Source organism: Echinops telfairi, unplaced genomic scaffold (genome assembly GCF_000313985.2).
Source record: "Echinops telfairi isolate 266 unplaced genomic scaffold, ASM31398v2 ScPeMD7_11;HRSCAF=52, whole genome shotgun sequence".
NCBI lineage: Eukaryota > Metazoa > Chordata > Mammalia > Afrosoricida > Tenrecidae > Echinops > Echinops telfairi.
In genome coordinates, this window is record NW_022103908.1 from 34275412 (window position 1) to 34296200 (window position 20789).

Sequence of the window (20789 nt, forward strand, 5' to 3'; positions counted from 1 at the left end):
AATGTACAAATGTGCTTTACACAATTGATGTATGTATGGATTGTGATAAGAGTTGTATGAGCCCCTAATAAAATGATTTTTTAAAAAGATTCTGAATGGGTAAGTAGTCACTAGTGGTAAAAACAAAAAAGAGTGAGGTACTCACACTATCTATTACCTCCATACGTTGGGGAAGTTTCCAACATGCTCAATGTGAGGATGGTATCCTAGAGAATTCTTGCACATATGTTCCAGAAAACATATGCTAGGTTGTTCCACAAATTGGAAATACCCTAATGTCAGCAACAAGTATAAATACATCCTGGTGTGATGTCTTAATTAGGGTTCTCAAGATTCCAATATCCATTGCAATGTCTACAAAGAACTCAGTCAAAATTCATGATTAAAGGCCTTATTAAGGACGTTAACAAGTTGTAATGCCAAAGAGAAATGCTCAGTTATCAGTCCATGCTACAAAGTTTTTTCAGGCCTGCTAATAAATGCCCCCAGATCATCATTCCATTGGAAGCTTCAACCTGAAGGCATTCAGCTCAAGCTCCGTAGCTCAGCAAACCCAGCTCCTTCAATTAAGTGCTCAGAGACCCCACTCCAGTAAGCCTCAGCCCAAAGGCACTCAGCTCCACTTCCATGGATTAGCAGTCTAACTTCCCAATTCAGTGCCCAGAGACATGCCACTCTACAAGCCAGCCCCCTAACAAAAGCACTCAGTTTTACTTGCTCCATGACGTCCATCACTCTATCCCACGCTCTGGCTCCTGGTCCTGCTGCTGCTCCTTTGAGGTTATAGCTGTTTTCTGGATCCAGGATGTCCACTACACAGATCCGGATATCAGGTCCAGGGGACATGCTCCACTCCTGGCTCTTGTCGGCAATGAGATTCTCCCTCCTGCTTCTCAGAGGGCTCATTTTCTATGCAAGGGGATGGCATTCCAAGGAATCCTGCTCATAACTACTCACAGGTGAGTTCTATCGGTATCTTCCCCCACCTTCTTCCCAGACCCAGGCAGGGTAAGGTTGTTTGTTGAGAGTTAGAGGTTTGGCTAGAAAACCCACACTAAATAATTCACTGCCCCTGCACCTGGTATCTGAGAGTTGGACTATTTGAAGAACAAGGCATCACGATTAGAAGTATGCACATGACACAATCTTGCTCGCCCTAAGTAAAGAGAACTTGAAGCACTTAATGAAGAAAAAAAACAGCCTTCAGTGTGGATTACAACAAAATGTAAAGAAAACACAAATCCCCAGGACGCAAGAAATGGAGAAAAGATTGAAGCTATCAAGGAATTCATTTTATTGGGGCCTATAACCAATACAACAAGTAGCAGCAGCAATGAAGAAATAAAACGACCCCTTGCACTGGACGAATCTACAAACCAAACCTACTCCCATTGTGCCGATTCCTGCTCATAGCACATACAGGGAAGAGCAGACCTGCCCCTGCGGGTTTCCAAGGTTACAAATCGTGACAGGAGCAGAAAGCTGGCCAGTCAGCCTGCCTGCCAGCCTCCCACCCCTCCTTTTTCTTCCTCCTACAGGGCAGCTGGTAGGTTTCAACTGATGACATCATGGTTAGCAGACTGAATGGACATCATCACCAGGGCTTTCTGCTACCAAAAAAGCTCTTACTAAGGTGACCAGATTTTAACATTGGTAAAGCGGGACAAAAGCGGAACACTCATATCCTGGCGAAACAGCTACATGGCAGCTGAAAACCGTATACCCTAGCTTGTCCTGCATTCTTTCCAAAAATCGGGACTTTTTAAAAATGCCGCAGGACACGGGAAAAATTGTTAAAAATCGGGACTGTCCCGCCAAAAGCGGGACGTCTGGTCACCTTATGACTTAAACCAAACTCACTGCTATTGAGTTGAAGCGCACTCATAGTGACCCTGTAAGACAGGATAGGGTAGCCCATGTGAGTCTCCAAGACGAACTCTTGTTGGGAACAGAAAATCCTATCTTTCTCCCAAGGAGCATCTTGCGGTTTTGAACTACTAAACATGAACTTAGAAGCTCAATATGTCTGGGCTACAATAAACCATTTAAAATATTAAGGAGCTTTTTAAAATATTAAGGAGCAAAGATGCCACTTTGAGGTCTAAGGTGCACCATATCAACGCCATGATATTTTCAGTCACTGCACAGAAACGAATATAGAAGACTGAAGAACAACTGGTCTCAAATAGAACTCTCTTGAGGGTGGCACAGGACTGGGTGTGTTTCATTCTGTTGGACACAGGTGGTACATAAAGTTGTACACAGGTCATACATAAGGTCGTGCATGTATATATGAGTTGGACCAATCTGACAGCAACCAACAACATGGAATGCCCTAGTAGCATAAAGATAGATTACGCAAGCACAGTCTCATTCAAGTGCTGAGTGAAAGAAGTAAACCATGACAGTCTATGGAGCAATTTCCATAACATTTAAAGAGGCAAAGTTATAAAGAAAAAATTATCATAAAAGAGTCAACACATTGCCATCAAGTCAGTTCTGACTCACAGCAACTGTACAGGACAGCCTAGAACCATTGCCCCTTTGGGTTTCCATGACTTTAAATCTTTATGGGAGCAAACAGCCTCACCTCTCTCCTGAAGAGCAGCTCAGTGCATAGGCAAGAGTTGGGGGCATCTAAGGTATTGGGCAAGGTGCCTTTGCGGTATAATGGGTTACCTGTGGATCTGGTAACTGAAATGTCAGTAGTTAAAATCCACAAGCCACTCCGGGACAGAAAGATGAAGCTGTCTGCTCCTGTGAAGACTTACAATCTCAGAAAGCCACAGGGGCAATTCTACACTGGCTTACAGGGTTGCTCTGAGTTGGAATCAACTCAACGGCAGTGAGTTTTGTTTTGTTTTTTATCATTTTAATGGGGACTCATACAACACTCACCACAATCCATACATACATTCCATTGGGTCAAGCACATTGGCACATTTGTTGCCATCATCATTCCCAAAACATCTGCTTTCCACTTGAGCCCCCGGCACCAGCTCCTCATTTTTCCCTCCCTCCCTGTTTCCCCCTCCCTCATGAACCCTTGATAATTTACAAGTCATTATTATTTTGTCATGTCTTACACTGCCCAACGTCTCCCTTCACCCACTTTTTTGTTGACCGACCTCCAGAGAGGAGGTTATATGTAGATCCTTATAATCAGTTCCCCCTTTCTCCCCCACCTTCCCTCCACCCTCCCAGTATCACCACTCACACCACTGGTCCTGAAGGGATCATCTGTCCTGAATTCCTTGTGTTTTCAGTTCCCATCTGTACCAGTGTACATCCTCTGGTCCAGCTTGGTGCCATCTTGACTGGAACCCCCGACGGTGAGTTTTTTAAAGTGTTGGGCAAACTATAGTATTTTAGCCTAAATTGTTGTAACATTGGTAAATATTTAATACACCAATGTTTAAATAATATTTAAACTGCCATGTTTTATATACATATGCTTATTTCAGTTTTAAAGGAAAAGTTGATCATGAATTTCCTTTTAGATAATGTTAATAATGAATTAAGTTTCCATTTAATATTTGATAAACACAGTGAGGTATTTTTCTTCCAAAGGACAAGGCCACATGACTAAGGAATACATTGGTCGCAGAACCCACCTCGCCACAGACCAGTGAACACAAAGAAAGAAAATAGAGACATCTCTCTCTGTAGGGTTTTCTCTCTGGGGGACGGAGAAACTGCACCCACTGCAAACCTACTGCCATTTCAAGTCTACTGCAAAACATTCTAGTCAGATCAAGGACGGTTTTCAGGCCATCCAATTGATGGAACTGTTCTTTCCATTCACACAAAGGCCAAGGAGTAGCTAGCTGTCTTCCACAAGACAGGGAAGGAGTGATAGGCAAGACCTACAAACGTGCAATAAATGATGCTAGCAGATACCCAAAGAAAGCTCAACACTCAGAATTAAGCATCTCAAGACAAAATTACTCCCACACCCCAAACTCATTTTTAAAAAGATGTATTTGCAGAGTAAGAAAGATTTTCCAAAGACTATAAATGCTGCCCTCTAAATCAGGAAGGGAGTGTTTTTCCCCCCTCATAATCCCCAGTATGAGATGGAGCTAAAAATTCACCCTAAGAGGGCATAAGTTCAATGTGTCATACAGACTAGGCTACTCACATCTGAAAAACAAAACGAATGCGTTTAAGTTTATCTCATGGCTGATATGGCAGTGGGCTGCGGTAGAAGGAGAATAAGGCAGAAGTAGGGAGAGAAAGAAGGGTCGGCTAGAGCCCCTACACATTGAAAGACGCACCGCACAACAAGTTTAAAAGGAAGAGAGAGAGGGACAATGGGTAGGGAGAGGGAAGCTAAATAGGTTCCACCAATGATAACAAAATCTCCAGTCACTTTCTTTACTTACTGAGAACTCCAAGTTTCAAAATATTATTGTTGTTTGGCAATTCAAACACTGAAACAGCTAAATAACAGATACATCATTTTTCACAGCTCTTAAACCTGTAGTCTCTGCCGAGGTAGAAGATTCCTGATTGAAAAAGCTATGACCAGTCAGGCATTCAAAAATTGGTTTTGTTATAAAATACTTGAATATATCAAGTACTACTAGAGAAACAAGAAATATGTCTAAAAATACACCAGAATGTTACTTATTAGTAATGATAGTGAGACATCAGCTCATTTTGGACATACCACAAGGAAAGACTAATTTCCAGAAAAGAACCTCATCTTTGATAAAGAAGAGGGTCAGCAAAACAAGGGAAGCCCTCAATGAAATGGGACTGACACGACAGTCACAGTGGGCTCAAACCTACCAACAATCATAATGATGGCACAGGACTGGGCAACAATTCACTGTTTCATGTAATGGTCACCATGAGTGGAGCCAACTCCATGCCAACTAACAACAGGCAGAAAAGTGGTGCAAATGGTTAACACTCTAGACTGCTAACCAAAAGGATGGAGGTTCAAGTGCACCCAGAAGTGCCTTGAAGCATAAAGTCCTTGGAAACCCTAGGAAGAACAGTTCTATTCTGACACACATGGGATCACCATCAGTTGTAGTCCTATCAACTGGTTTACAAGGTAGTTATTGACTTTTCTCTTTGAAAGGCTATAATGTGCAGAAATCAGACAGGGATTAAGCAGAAAACCACAGGCCTTTTAAAGATTTGCCACCCCTAATCTTAGCTCAAAGGAACCCTTGTGGTGCACGGGTTAAGCATCAAGCTACTAACTACAAAGTTGACATTTCAAACCCACCAGTCACTCCATAGGAGAAGGATGGATCTGTCTGCTCCCATAAAGATTTATAGTCTCAGAAACCCTAAAGAGCCATTCTATCTGTCCTATAGGGTCACTATGATTCACAATGTACAGAACTGTGCTCCACGGGATTTCCCATGGCTGCGATCTTTCAGGTGAAGACCACCAGCTCATTCCAAGACACTTTTAGTGGATTCAAATGGCCAGCCTGTCTGCCTGTCTGTCTGTCTCTCTTCTCTCACCCTCTCTCTAGGTTTGCAACTGAGTGCTCAACCACGTGTACTATCTCAGAACTCATTTAGGACAAAAACCACTGGGAGAATCTGATGGTAGAATGTTAGAAATCTGAGATTTGTTAGAAATCTTAGAATTTAGGAGACTCGCAATTACACTCCAAGGAATACAAATTTAAAAATCCAAATTTCAGAACCAGCAAACAATAAGCAGATGTGAAGTAAATTTCAGCCATCTCAATTACATGTTAAAAAGTTAACAAAGTTTGTGTGCATTAGAAAAGTCTAAACCTGCCTGGTATATACAGCAAGCTCTCAGAGAGGGGAGAGAAGGTATGACCAAGAGAAATGGAAGGAGATTACTAACTATGGAAAGTGAACTTCAGGATAAGTATAATGTTAAACTTTCGACACCTTAAAATTTTGTAAGACTCTATGCAAAGTTATACACACATGCACACACACTGGCAGAGCAAGGGATCACATCAAGTAGTATTTGCCTTCGTAAACTATGAAGAATGCTTAAATATAAACCTGTTGTTTTATCTAAAAATTGAACTTAAATTCCCAAACCCTTCTACTTCCACCTCCCCTAGACCTATCTTAGACAAGGAGTGCCACGGACAACGTCCTACATATCAAAAAAGTCTCACTGAGAAAAAAGTCATTGAAAAATGTATGAAATGCTTCATCTCATGAAAAGAGAAGCTATCATAAACACATCTTCAAAATTACTAGTTATTTCCTTTGTTTGTACCTGATCACCAAACTATCACCAAGCAGCATAGTTAAGGTTTGATCATCTACTCTTAAGGAAACACAGACTGTTTCTAAGTCACTCACTGGTGTGGTGGCACTGTCAGATAAGCACTGGACTGCTACTCCCAAGGTCGGAGATCCAAATCCACCAGCCACTCCATGGGAGGACGATGAGGTTGTCTGTTCCCGTGTGTGGGGTCAGTGTGGGTCAGACTGACGCAATGACAGTGGGTTTGGTTTGAGTTGGCCCACACTAGCATGAGCAGCTCCCAAATGGTGCGCCCTCTCATTAAGACAAGTCACAGAATCACTGGGTACAATTTTCTTCTAAAAAAATGGCAGCTGGTCCACCTTAGTTTCTTTCAGCACTATGGCTCTGTACACCAATCATTCTTAGTTTAACTCTTATGACTTAATTTAAACTTCAATTCAACCATACATGAGAAAAAGGCAGGGAGGACTAAATGTGAATTATTTCTAGCCTTCCCTTAATTCCCACTTCTTTGTTTTGCCCTCCTGTCTCCTTGAATCCCTACACCTCAGTCTTCATTACATAATCAGAAACTGAAATATATCACCAGTACCTACTAAATTGTATCAGCTTGTTAGTTTAAAAATTTTTTAACATTTTTTCCTATTTGTCTTTAATTAATCTTAATTATGTTATATTATATTAATATAATAATATTATCTTTATTTATGTGATCTTTAATTTTTTTCTTGTGAGAATCTGGCCTTTAAAAATCAAACAAAATAAAACCAAAAACCAAGAAGCTTTCATTAGATAATTCACAGGCCAGACTAGAAGTAAATGTGCCTTTGCCAGCTCAAAGGCCGATTTAACAAGCAATATGCAAACAAGGATGATAGCAAACTGCTCGGAGCTGAATTGGTAAAATGTCTGCCATACTTTTCGTAAAACCACAAAATTTGAAATCTGTTAATATCAGCAATCATTTCAAAGGAGTGAGCTACTGCCCCACTCTCTTGTCTTTGATCTGATAGCCCTTCAAACACTCAGTTAATAACACAAATTCCCTCAATGAACTAGCAAAATGGCATTATGCTATAGTCACCAACAACTGACTTCATAAGTATTATATCCAATACCTTTATTCCTAATCACTCAGCAGTCACACTTTACGTTCATAAATGAGTTTCAGTGGTAAAATCATATTGTACCCTCAGCTTATCAGAGTAGCTAAAAATTCCACAGGGCACTCTAGAACATACCCTTGCTGAAATTCCACAATATCAGTGAAGACAAATATCTCAGCAGAAGATGGAGCCATTTTTTCACTTATAATTTTTAAAATTCAAAACAAGCAAAATATAAGAGCAATAGTGTAGACAAAGGTCAAGACTCTTTTTTATTTTTCCACATATCAAAATACTAAATGCTTCCTTAAGAGCGGTAATTTTTCTAAGTTTGTTACTTGGAACAGATTTCTCATGTCAACCCTAAGCTTCTATAAAAATAAAAAATGAATCATTTGCGTTTTCCTTCCTCTTTATTAACATTCACTTTTATATGTTCCCTAAATGCCTGTTTATTTTACTTAAGCTTTGTTTTCAAAAGTAAATGTTCAGTGTAATTTTATGAAGGTAAAAAAAAAAGCAATAAACACTGTTGACTGAGTTGCCCCACAACTTTACCCGTAATTAAAATGCCAAAAACCAAGCTACTGCCCTGAATTTTTTCCCCCTTAACCCTCATACCATAAAGGAATAATTAGACATGTTCTTAATTAAAATTTGACCTACTTGGTTTTGTGATACCAGAGAAGAAAAATAATCTCTCATGTGCAAGTCACACAGAAAAATAACAATCTCACAAAACATAAAAAACATTATACCAAGAAGACCTAAAACTTTCCAAACCTTGAGTGCTTTGTTTCCCCCTGGTAAAGTGCAATCAGGCATGTGACTGACTACACACATTTTATCAGAGTAAAGAAAACATTCGGCCATGTTCTTCCACAGGTAAGAACCAACCTCCATTTATCAGCTTAGGGAAATAGCCAGAAGCAATCGCACAGAACTCTAACAAGTTACAAGTTACCTTTAAATATCCTCTTTCTCTTTAGATATGATCGTCCTTTGGGCTTCAAAATAAAAAGCAATCCGGCAACTTTTTTGCTGTTAAAATGGCTCCTGTAGATTGGGGAAGTGGTGTCTGAGCTTCGGCTTATGAGTCATACATGAAACTAAGTGTTTCTAAAGGAGACACGCCCATGTTGCTGTGGACCCAATTATTCTGCTAGGTCAAACATGCAAATTTGCAGGTAAAAACACACACACACACACACACACACACACACACACTAGAAAGAGAGAGAGGCAGAGGAAAGGTTGGGACAGAGAGCCAAGGAGAAAGTCCTCCTTTAATTTTTTTTTTAATTCAATTCCTGTGAATTACCTTAATTTAAAATTAACAATAAAAGAAAAATTTTAAACTAATAGCTTTAAAACAGATTTTTTTTTAAGTATTTTAAATAGCAAGTAAATAGAAGTACAAAAGAAAAAAGTCTGGAAAAGGTACAGACTGGAGCCTCTAAATGTAACAATGAGGTGAGTTTAACAATCAGTTAAGTCTAACCTGGCTATTCATTAACCCTCATATGAAAGGGGTATATTGCCATATAATCTGAAAGAGCTGGCAAACTGCAAAACCAGATACAGATTTATACCTTCACTAAACAGAAAAAAGTCCACAAGAAAATTCAAAGTTCAATGGAGGAAAAAAATGGAAATTGATCTTGTTTGGGGAGGGGGGCACTCAGGGTTTTAGGAGCAATTGAAAATTTCATAAAACAGCATTTTTTTAAAAAATGAACAATTCCACTCCAGTGTGTAATCAGATTTTTTTGTTTTTTTTTACCTTTTAGACAGAAACTTCCATGTGCATTGCAAGTCACCCACTGCCGGCACGGTAGGCTGCGCTGTACTACACCCGGGGGACCTGGAGGAACACACCAACCAGGTGTCCAGGGAAACTTTGCTCACCACTGGCCATACATCTGACCAAGTGCCCAAGCAGCAGAAATGTCACCAACCACTTAACCTGGTCCCCGAATAAATGTCGGTTAATTTATTCTACACTCAAACTCATCAAAATGGCTTGAAAGAATTAAGCACTTCCAATTGCAATTCACTAGACAGGTTTCATCCAATTTTTTTTTCAAACATTATAGTTAGGTATTTACTTGGAAATAAACATTATGCCTTAACAGGGCACAGCTGTTATGGCAAGATGTCAGAGACTTTCACAAGAACTTTTCAACTGCCATACAATGTAGTGCCTGGGACCTGATATTTTACTGAAACAACCACAGTTTAACAGTTACTTATAATCATATTGAAAGGAAAAATATATTCCTTTCTCTATTGTGAATTTTGAGCTTAATTTAAGCTTATTTATCCAGACCAATACTTGGGTTTCCAATTTAAAAAAAAAAAAAGGTCCACTGAACAGTCACACGGAATGTCCCCGGAAAGTCCCCTGTGCTTGCCCAGTGTTGAAGTGTACACCTGGCAACACCCACACTGTCTAATAATCTGATTATCTCCTACTAACTAAGTAGAAGTAGAAATTATAAGGGAAAAGGAGACCAATAGTAAAAGGATGATGTCAGAACAAACTAGTTGACAGCTGATAATTGAAGGGAAAAAAAACTATGAAGCTACCAATAAATATAATTTTTTAAATACTGGAATCAGAAGTCTGGGGTCAATAAATTCTATATATTCTCCAAGTAGGTCACCATACAGCAAGTGCCTTTAAGAGTTTCTGCTATTGAAAAAAAAACCAAGTTATATAAAACATCTCATTGCCTGATAATGGCAAATTTCTGAAATGTAACCTGAGAGAAGAATTTGTAGCCACCGACATATATATCATGTAAATGAGACTTAGTAAATGAATATACATACTATATTTTTACAAAATAGTATGCATTGTAAAGGATTTTTTGTTTTGTTTTGTTTATAGCATTTTATTCATAATCATATCATAGTGATCCAGTAGGACAGAGTAGAACTGTCCCCATGAAGGGCTGTTTTTTTTTGCCAACCACACATAACATGGTTGTGTGCTGCTCCCCTGCAAAAAACCTCACCATATACTGTGCATGTATGTATTTAATATAGCACTGCTTTTCAAAATAAGATGATTTTACCTTGTTTCTAAGATGATTTCCAAGTAGCTACTATACTATATTGTCCCTTTGCTTAAGCGTGCCCCCATTAATATTATTTTACCATTTAAAGCAGCGGTTCTCAACCTGTGGGTCGTGACTCCTTTGGGGGTCGAACAACTCTTTCACAGGGGTCTTGCCTAAGACCATCGGAAAACACATATTTCCCATCTCTCCATCTCCAGGCGGGTCCGCCCACAGGCAAATAAGCCCACATACAATTACCGGGAGTGAAGACTGTTTACCCATGCTCCACCATGCTTCAAGACAAAATTTCATTTATTTGTCATTAAGAAATAAATATTTCACAATAATTACATATAGCTTTTGTGATTAATCGCCATGCTTTAATGACGTTCAATTTGTAACAATGAAAATACATCCTGCATATCAGATATTTACATGACGATTCATAACAGTAGCAAAATGACAGTTATGAAGTAGCAACGAAAATCATGTTATGGTGGGAGGTCACCACCACCTGAGGAGCTGTATGAAAGGGCCCGGCATGAGGCAGGCTGAGAACCACTGCCTTACAGCAAGGGTAGGGAACCTCCGGCCAGCAGGCCTTCTCCATGAAGTCATCCAGAGCAGCTAACATCACAGGCCTCCCCAAGGACAAGCAGTCCCAGTCATCACACTGAAACTAAACAGCAAGGCCTCACTGCCATCAAGTGGATGCCACTCATAGTGATGCTGTAGGGCAGGGGAGAACTGCCCTGTGAGGTTTGGAGACCGTAACCCTTGAGGAGTAGAAAGCCCTGTCTTTCTCCCACAGGATGGCTGGTGGTTTCAGACTGTGGCCCTTGGGTTTAGTAGCCCAGACATGTAACCACTATGCCACCAGAGCTCCTCCTAGCCAACACATTAGGGATGAGTTAATTAAATGACCAGTCTAGTCTTCGAATGGTGTTATAAATATCCAAAGTGGCCTGTGGCAGAAAAAGTTTCCCATGCCTTACTTATATGAAACAGAACCCTCGTTCTACTCACAGCCACCCAAAATCACACGATCTACTCCTAGAGTATTGAAGAAAAAAATTCAGCAAATAATTCAGCCTAGGCGTGTATTGGAGCTTACATTCTGAGAAGTAGGTTTGCAGGAGGCACAGTGAGTGATGCAGCAGGAGCCCACTCCGTTTTGAGTCTCCACATGGATTTAGCCTCTACTCAACCCTTTTTGACCACTCCCAGGCAATGTCAAAAGCTTTGCCCTCAAGTAGAGTTTGTTTTAAAGTAGATTACTACTCCCCGAAAAGGTGGATTACTACCACTCCTAGCCAGTCCCAGGAGGGCCTACCTCCCCCTGCCCTCAGAAACTTGCTTGAGTGTATCCCTGACCAATGGTACAGCGTGGGTGGATTTGACTCATAGCAACCCTATGTGACACAGTTGAACAGCTGCCCGGGTTTCCTAGGCTGCAGTCTGTACAGGAGCAGCTGCCAGGTCTTTTCTCCCACAGAGCCACTGGGTGGCTTCAACACCAACCTTTCCATTGGCAGACAAGCACTAATCATTGCACAATGAAGGCTGTTTCTACACACCTTAAATAGCTTTTAAAAATATACTGATAATACCAAATGCTGATGAGAATACCAAGCAGCAACTTTCACACATTGTTGGTGAGAATGTAAAAGAGTACAGCCCCTTCAGAAAGGAGTTTAGTAGTTTCTTATAAAGGTGTCATTGTTACATAGTTGGTTCTGACTCATACTAATCCTACATGCTGCTTTGGGTTTTTTACAGTGGCAGACAGCCTCTATTGTTCTCCTACAGAGCAACAGGGTGGATTCGAACTGCAGGCCTTGCAGCTAGCAACTTAACAAAAAATCCATTAAGCCACCAGGGCTCCTTTCTTATACAGGTAAACATACAGTCATATGGCCCAACAACCCAGGTTAACAGAACAACACTTACATGCAAATATTTATAGCTATTCATTCATAACCACCCCAAACTGGACTAATACAAACATCCATGAACTGGCAAATGGGTAAGTACATTGTGATATGTCCAAACAATGGAATGGTACTCAGGAATAAAGAGGTATACAATTTTGAAGTTCCGATTCACTACAACATGGATGAATTGAAACTGTGAGGTCAAATGAATTAAGTCAGATTCAAACATATACTGTATGATTCCGTCTACAAGGTGATCGGGAAAAAGCAAAGAAAAAGGGACAGAAATGTTATCTGTCGCTGCCTGGGGTGAGAGGATGGAACTGTTCCTACATGGAAACCCCTTGAGGTGATGGAAATACTCTGTCCCTTGATTGTCGTGGCAACACGATTTGTACATTGGATGAATTGCAATGAACATTAATTACAGCTCAGAAGCCTGACTTTTCAAAAGTTGATGTGTATAAAGTGCTTATCACAGTACTAAACGCTTTGTAAACACTTACCACTGGTGGTTGTGGTTGTCGTTAGATGCCATCACATCAATTTCAAATCATAACGAGCCATGCAATAGAGTTAGACTCCACAGACTCGCTGTGATCTTTATGGAAGCAAATGGACCAGGCCTTTTATCCTACAGAGAGCAACTACACGGGTTTGAAGAGCTCTTTAACTGCTTGGGCCAAAAGGGCTCTCTTCAAAGATATTAGCTGTTATGACTCTGTTCCATAGTCAAAGCAAATACTATCAAATGCTTCGTAAAGATAAATTTAGATTTCTTAAACTTTTACATAAATAACATGCAGCATATTCGACTTGTGGCATAAGTAGTGTCCATGCTTATAGGTCTGTTTTCTTTTATTTCTACAAATATACAGACAGTGCAGTAAGTAAAAACAAACAGCAGAAAACAACTTTGATTCATTCCTATGGTAAAAGAAAAGACCACGTTATCCTCGTGCTTTGTAGCTCCAGGCTACAAAATCAGATGTTTTCACTACTAATTTGCCCCTCTGTGCACTGTCACACACAACTCCAGCCTCCTGAAGCCTCTTAAATAAGCTGATTTATTTGTCAAGCTTCCTTACCACTGTTCCCTGGCCATAAGAAGCATTACCTATTTCTCACCCCATCCCTAGCTCTACTACCTAGAGGGAAACTTCCATTTTCAGGTTTCAAATCATATGCTTCCTTTACATAAAGGCTTCCCTCAACAGCCCCACTTATATTTATTATTACAAACACTTATCATCATAGGCCACCTGTCCGTTTGTTGTGCTGTGGACGATTGTGTGTTCTGATGCTGGCAGCTATGCCATCGGTATTTCTAATACCATCAGGGTAACCCAGGGTACAAAGGTTTTAGTGGAACTTCCACACTAGGAAGAAGTAAGTGATGGTCTACTTCAGTAAACATTGGCTAGTGAAAGCCTTTACGTTACAAATATTAGACAAAACACTGTCTATCTAATACAGTGGTGGAAGATGAAGTCCTCAGGGTAGACCCACTCACCTACTGCTATCAAGGTGATTCTACTCCGTAGGGACATTATATAGTGTTTCTGAGACTGTATATCCCACATGAATTTAGAGGTCATTTCAGGAATAGAATTGCCTTATTTAACACTACTGGTCATGACACGTCAAATGATGAGATAATACTCATTGCCATTGAATCAATTCCAAATTATATTGACCCGTTAGGACAGAGTAGAACTACCCTGGTAGGTTTCTGAGATTGTTAAGTCTTTACAGAGGTAGAAAGTCTCATCCTTCTCCATGGAGCAACTGGTGGTTTCGATCTGTTGATCTTGTGGTTAGCAGCCTAATGTGTAACTCACTATACCACCACAGCTTGCAAAAGATCATTTTAAAGACAGGTAAGTTTTTTAAAAAGAAAGAAAATGCCAAAATGTGTGGGAGACACTGAATCCTGGTCTTGAATGTAGAATCACTAAAACAAAAGGAAGAAAATATAAGGGAAATGAGCTAACAAAAGAGTGACTTGAAAAGACAATGTAAGGTATTACTATGAAATACGCAAATACCGGGAGTTAAAAACCTAAAGCGAAGAACACGCTAGGTATTTATCAAGCTGAAAGAAATGAAAAAATTCAAGCCTCAAGTCATAACACTGAAGGATTCTACAGACAAAATACCAAATGATGGCGGAAGCATCAAAAGAAGATAGAAGGGGAATCCAGTCACTACACCAAAAAGAAGTAGTGTCATTCAACCAATTCAAGGCCCAGCATCTGCTCAAGAACCAATGCTACTGAAGGAAAGAGTCCAAGGTGGCCTGAAGGTATGAGTGAAAAACAAGCCTGCAGACATTGATGAAATATCAATGGAAATGTTTGGACCAAAGGACGCAATGTTGTAAATAGTCATCTATACTAAGAAATTTGGAAGGCAGCTATCTGGCCAAATGACTGGTAGAGATCCGTATTCATGCACATTCCAAAGAGAGGCAATACAGCAAAATGTGGAAATGACTGAACCTGACAATTAGGTTTTGTGACAACTTGGCTGAGTTAGACTTCTCAGTGGTTTGGCATATGAGGCCTAGTCTCCACAGAATGTGGCCTAACATAACATAGCCAACTCCATGGTGAAATCTACTGTGAGCAGCCAGGCAGTTTTAATATTAGGATGTAGTGCAACCTCTTTACTCAGGTCATAACCCTTATACAATTGAAAAGAGGGTTCATCAAGGATGAGACCTATTTCCTATATAAGTAGGTGCTGTGGGAAAGCTCACTAGTTTTTTGGTTTTTGTTTGCTGGGTCTGGATCCTGCATCTGGATCACTGGCCTCTGGTTCTTTGGACTTGGCTCAACAGCCTGCCATATTGATTGCTGATTCCAGGAGCCATCATCAACCTTAGATTCTAGCGAGGGAGAAATGTAAACTTTACAGAAGTCACTTAACTTGCCGACCTTGGATTCATTCATCTCTCCGGTCACAAGCCTGACCTAATAATCTTGGGTAATCCACCTCTGCAGCCGCCAACCTGTGGGGAGACCTGGTCAGAAGTTGTACACTTCTATGACTGTGTAAGTCATTTTGATATACATTTCTCCTTCTCTCCATATATATGAGAACCAATGATAGTGGTTTTCCTTATTTCATCCCAGTCTGAATATTTTTATACATTTTTTTGTAAAACAGAATTCGTTTAAAACGCTTCAAAGTACCTCAATACTACTTTTCAATATTGCATTTAAGTCTTCATTGTTTAACCTTTTTGTGGTCTGTGGGACAAAATAGTGCCCACTTATATTTTTCTCCCACCTCTGGGGTTTAGTGAGAAGCTGCTATCCTACTTTCAGTGACTATGCCATATGGTGGCGGCTTGTACAACTGTGTGAATCTGAAGAGATGTGTTTCATCCTGGCAACCCTAGCATCAAAGGGCTCAGGACCTATGCGTCTCACTAACTCTATCAAAATCTCTATTACCTAAAAAAAAAAAAAATTTCATTCAAAATGCCTTCTATTACTGAAAACACGTGATGTCAATAAAAAAATTCAAAGCAGAAAATAATTGTCTTGAAAGGGTTAAGAAAGCCTAAAACACTAATCCAAATCCAACTTCATCTTAAAGATAAGAAAAGGAGGTCTAGAGAGAGAAATAACCTACCAAGGTCAAGTTAATGGCTGATATAGTCACTCATTCACTAACAAGTATTGACCGAACATTTACTTTGTGACAGACCCAGTTCTGGGCCCTATGATAGAGTAATGAGTGAAAAAGACATATAGTTGATAAGTGATTTATACTTATACAGGCCCCCACCCCCCGCCCCTGAAAAGATTCTAAGGTGACCACCACCAACCACCACCACCACCCCACATGAGGCTTACATTCTAACAAGGGAGATATGCAAACCTTACATGAAACATAACAGTATGTTAGTGAAAAGACGAAAGAAGTGAATATGACATTTTTCATAAGCTGGCCAGGGAGGACTTGGGTAACTCTGCTGCACAAGACCTCTTTAGAGTGCTGAAAAGCAAGGCTGTTACTTTGAGAAGTAAGGTGTGCCTGACCCAAGCCAAGGTATTCTCAAGAGCCTCATATGCCAGTGAAAGTTGAACACTGAATCGAGAAGACTGAAGAAGAACTGATGCTTCTGAATTGCTGAGAAAGAACAATGAAAACGTCATGGCCACCACCTTAGTTCCCTGGTACACACGAGGCAAGCTCCCTGCGTCTGAGCCTTTGCTGCCTGCAGTGCATTTCCCAATGGCAAATTGAACTCAAGTGGGGGGAAAAATGAGGAAACAGAAAAGAATATGCAGCACTGGTAGTACAAAGGTTAAGTGTGTATTGCTAACCAGAAGGTTGACAGTTCTAACCCACCCAGTGTCTCCAAGGGAGAAAAGACCTGGTGATCTGCTCACATAAAGATTACAGTCTGACTAGGAAATAGTATGGGCATTTCTATTTTACAGGGGTGGCTGATCACTGATCAACTGATCAACTCAACAGCATCACACAGCAATAGGGGAGGGAGCAACACCAGATAGTAATGAAAAGTCTCACTGTATAAAGTCTTTCATTAGAGTTCAGTAGAAAATTCCTAAAATTTGACTGCTGTGCTGAAACAGATTTTGGAGGGAAAGGGCAGGACAGAAGCAAGCCGAATCCAATACAAAAGCCTAGAAAAGATAATAACGACTTAGACAAAGGAGCTAGCAGAAGTAAGAGTAGGTTGGATTAAGTTTTGAATATGGTTTCAAGGAGCATAGTGAATAGGTAAAATCGGAGGAACACTTTAAAAAGCCATTTGAAAACTATAATTGCCAAACCTAAGATAGGATAAACTATAACAATAGTTTGGGATGGGATGGGAAGATAGGAGTTCAGTTTTGAACACATTAAGTTTGCAATACTCAAGAGGATACACAAACAGACACAATTTTCAACTCAGGGTATAGACTTCGGCTAGAGATACAAACTTGAGAGTACGCTACATACATGTGATCTAAAAGGTAACAATGACAATATCTTGTGACTTGGCAACAATTAGATTCAGGCAGGAAAGAGAGAAACATTAGCAAAGGAAGCAGAAAAGGGCATCCAGAAATGTAGAAGGAAAAGAGAATAAATATGTTATTCTGGAATTCAATTAAAAATGTTTCCAAGAAAAGGGAGTGAGCTGCCATATCAAATGCTGATGACAGCCAAGGCAAATGAGGTCAGAGTATAAGACAACAATTGAATTTAGCAACATGGATGCCAGGAGATCACTGTTGATTTTGAGCAATGAGTTTACATGGTGGGGTAAAAGTAAGAAGCAAACAAAAAACTAGATTGTAATGAGTTTAAAATAGCAGGGTGGGGGGGGGTAACATTTTAGGATGGAAAGTAATTTTGTTGTGAGGGAGCCAAGACTGCAATTCCTTCTTATCTGGGGAGTCTTGAAAGTTTATGAGAAGCCTTGTAAGGTACAACCGTTGAACCTGAGAAGTGGGTGACGGGACTAATGATCACATGAACCAACTCTTCTCCACGTTGGGACCAGAAGAACTAGAAGATGGCTATCACTTCTGAACATTCCAATCGAGAACACACAGGAATGCTGACAGAAAGGGAGAAAAATGTACGAAAGAAGTTCTGATCTTTAAAGAATCTAGATTTACTTCACCTAATGCATCTGGACGATGGCCTTCAGTTGTTCTTCAACCCTCAAATAAAAACCATCACCTGACGTCACCTTAAAAGTAAGCAACAGAGAAGACCAGAGTAAAGATTGCCACCCTTGTGTTATTATGTTACTTTAAAAAAAGAACTCTATATAAAAACAAAGGAGTCTTAAACACCAGAAGATAAACAAGCAGCCATCTAGCTGAGAAGCAACAAAGCCTACATGGAAGAAGCACACCAGCCTGTGTGATCACCAGGTGTAGAAGGGATCAGGTATCAGGCATGAAAGAACAAAAAATCCTATCATTGTGAATGAGGGGGAGTGCGGAGTGGGGACACAAAACCTATCTGTAGGCAACTGGACATCCCCTTACAGAAGGGTCGTGGGAGGAGAGGAGCCAGTCAGGGTGCAGTGTAGCAGTGAAGAAACATACAACTTTCCTCTAGTTCTTTAATGCTTCCTCCCTCTCCCCCATCCCCTCCCCGTGCCCACTATCATGATCCCAATTCTACCTTAAAAATCTGGCTAGACCAGAGGATGTACACTGGTACAGATAGGAACTGGAAACACAGGGAATCCAGGACAGATGAGCCCCTCAGGACCAGTGGTGAGAGTGGTGATACCGGGAGGGTGGAGGGAAGGTGGGGTAGAAAGGGTGAACTGATCACAAGAATCTCCATATAACCCCCTCCCTATGGGGACAGACAACAGAAAAGTGGGTGACAGGAGACGTCGGACAGAGTAAGACATGACAAAATAATAATAATTTATAAATGATCAAGGATTTGTGAGGGAAGCGGGCCGGGAGGACGGTGGGGAAATAAGGAGGTGATACCAAGGGTTCAAGTAGAAAGCAAATGTTTTGAGAATGACGATGGCAACAAATGCACAAAGGTGCTTGACACAATGGATGTATATATATAGATTATGATGAGTTGTACGAGCCCCCAATAAAATGATTTTTAAAAATAATAATAAAAACAAAGGATCAACAGAATTTTAAAGCATGGACCAGAAGGTTGGGGGCAGAGGGATCTAAGACTACAAGAATTAGAACAGAAATGAAGAGACTGCTGACACGATGCGAAGAATGTAATCAAAGTCATGATCCCTGTGCCCAGAAACTCTGAAATGAGAGCAGGCTCCGGGAGCACTCAGCAGGAGGAAGAGGTGGCAATATGCTTCTCTAAAGGTGACAGCCTTGGAAAGCCTACTGGCCATTCTACAGGTTTGCTCTGACTCAGAACCTACTTAGCAGAAGTGGGGTTTGGGTTTTGTTTTTGCAGTGTACATTTTTACCAAAACTAAAAGTTTAAATTATTCTTTATTAGGTCAGGAGAAAATAGACATTTTTGAAAAATCAATAACTCATAGTCTCAGAAGTTATTAATATGGTAATTTCTTCTAATGATCAATATAAATCATATAACAAAATATATTTTTCTGTGACCATCAAAAAGATGAGACAAATATGCAGCCATCCTTGAATCTGCATATGTATACAAACTACTTTGTCCCAGTATTGATGTGCTCCTGTATATTTTCTCCAATGTTGATTTTCATAAATTTATCCATTTCTATTCTATACCCCTAAAAACCTCACATAAGACACTGTAAATAAACCCAGTGCCATCAAGTTGATTCCAACACTTAGCATAGGGAATAAACAGCAATTTTAAAAAGTCACCAAACATGTTTTGATTAAACTATCCTTACCTATACCAAGATGGTAAATATTATCTAAAAGGCTCAACTTTTTAAAAAGACTCCATCAAGAAGTACAGAACTAAGATAAACAAGCGGCCATCTAGTGCAGAAGCAACAAAGCCCACATGGAAGAATCACACCAGCCTGTGTGACCACCGGGTATTGAAGGGATCAGGTATCAAGCATCAAAGAACAAAAAAACCCCCTATCATTGTAAATGAGGGTGAGTACAGAATTAAGACTCAAAGCCCATCGGTAGGCAACGGCACACGGGGGAGGAGATGAGCCAGTCAGGGTGGAGGGTAGCAACAATGAACCATATAACTTTCCTCTAGTTCTTAAATGCTTTCTCTCCCACACTATCATGATCCCAATTCTACCTTACAAATCTGGCTAGACCAGAGGATGTACATTGGTACAGATAGCAACTGGAAACACAGGGACTCCAGGACAGTGCCTGGAAGGTGGAGGGAATGTCATGTGGAAAGGGGGAACGGAAACAAGAATCTACGTATAGCGTCCTCTGGGGGATAGACAGCAGAGAAGAGGGCGGAGGGAGACGTCGGGCAGTGTAACATATGATAAAATAATAATAATTTATGAATTATGAAGGGTTCATGAGGGAGAGGAGAGGGAGGAGGGAGGGGGGAAATGAGGAGCTGATATTAAGGGCTCAAGTAGAAGGCAAATGTTTTGAGAATGATGATAGAAACAAATATACATATGTGCTTGACACAATGGATGTATGTATGGATTGTGGTAAGAATTGTATGAGCCCCCAATAAAATGATTTTTTTTTAAAAAGAAGTACAGAACTTATGCTCATTCCCAAAATGTTAGCCTAAAAATGATTTTCATGATGGTTCCACAACTCTTTTTTAATATACTCAAACTACTGAATTGTATGGTACATTAATTATGCCAATTTAAAAATGTTTAAGTGTATTTTGTGCACACTGCTACAGATAAGAGCCCACAACACAGGGAATCCAGGATAGATAAACCTCCCCAAGGCCAACAATGAGAGTAGAGATACCAGGAGGATTAGGGGAAGGTGGGGGGAGAAAGTGGGAAATCAATCACAAGGATCAACCT

General features: G+C 40.3%; 1 protein-coding gene across 2 annotated transcripts in view; it reads right to left on the reverse strand.

The window, feature by feature from the left end:
- ELF1 (E74 like ETS transcription factor 1) overlaps positions 1-8376 on the reverse strand; it is a 104310-nt gene extending 95934 nt beyond the window's left edge. For both annotated transcript variants that reach the window (XM_004707912.2, XM_045287131.1), the window contains exon 1: positions 8300-8376. The gene's annotated coding sequence lies outside the window, so the exon portion shown is untranslated. The remainder of the gene's footprint in view (positions 1-8299) is intronic.
- Between the last annotated feature and the right edge of the window lie 12413 nt (positions 8377-20789).